Source organism: Bacillus rossius, unplaced genomic scaffold (genome assembly GCF_032445375.1).
Source record: "Bacillus rossius redtenbacheri isolate Brsri unplaced genomic scaffold, Brsri_v3 Brsri_v3_scf220, whole genome shotgun sequence".
NCBI classification, from domain to species: Eukaryota; Metazoa; Arthropoda; class Insecta; order Phasmatodea; family Bacillidae; genus Bacillus; species Bacillus rossius.
The window spans coordinates 49,042-50,000 of NW_026962394.1; the positions used below are offsets into that span (position 1 = coordinate 49,042).

General features: G+C 48.0%; 1 non-coding gene across 1 annotated transcript in view; it reads left to right on the top strand.

Annotated features, from left to right (window-relative positions):
- Positions 1-651: 651 nt before the first annotated feature.
- LOC134543868 (small subunit ribosomal RNA) overlaps positions 652-959 on the top strand; it is a 1,989-nt gene continuing 1,681 nt past the window's right edge. The window contains exon 1 of the ribosomal RNA XR_010077316.1: positions 652-959. This exon is cut by the window's right edge and continues 1,681 nt beyond it. This is a non-coding gene — a ribosomal RNA (small subunit ribosomal RNA).

Sequence of the window (959 nt, forward strand, 5' to 3'; positions counted from 1 at the left end):
ACTGTGAACACTAAGAACTATCTAAAGTGGCCTATCTGTCTGAACTGCAATACACTAGCTGCGAGCCAATGCTATACCTTTCTCAGGTAACGAGCTCTTGTGCGGCAATTCGATTGGATGCGAAATGGTGGGGAACGCGTGTCCTATCGTCTTAACCAAGTAATGGTTCCCCTCTGTTAACAATGAAATGTTTGATGGATCGCAGCTCCCTGAGAGACAAGTTTCAAAGGGGTTAGTCGCGGTCTTCAGCCCTGGCCAAAGGTGTTTAGAAATGAATACTTTTCGGACCAGTGGGCAAATTAGTTCACAGCGAGCCCACGGGCCAACGGTCTGCTCCCGCAGTGGGCCGCGCCCGAATGTGGGCACCGATCATATAATTTGAAATCCACTCGCCAAGTACCATGCGAGTTTCTAAGAGCGCGATATATTCGCCAGTGAAAGCCTTGGAAGTTTGGCCTCGCCTACTCCCTAGGAAAATTAATTAGAGATGGAAGGAAAGACTTTGCAATTGCAAAGCGGGTGTCGATATTGGGAAGTCGCCCCCGTACTTGTTGATACAGAAGGAAAAAAAAATGTACATCATAAGATTCGGACCCGGTGCTCTGCGGACCCGGGAGGTTCCTCCGAACGAAAAAAAAAGCTGCTAGCAGCTCCCTGGTTGATCCTGCCAGTAGTCATATGCTTGTCTCAAAGATTAAGCCATGCATGTCTAAGTGCAAGCCAAAATAAGGTGAAACCGCGAATGGCTCATTAAATCAGTTATGGTTCCTTAGATCGTACCACATGACTTGGATAACTGTGGTAATTCTAGAGCTAATACATGCTGAACTGAGTCCCGACCAGAAATGGGAGGGATGCTTTTATTAGATCAAAACCAATCGGCGTGGCTCGTCTGCGTCCGTTTGCTTTGGTGACTCTGGATAACTTTGTGCTGATCGCACGGTCTCCGTACCGGCGAC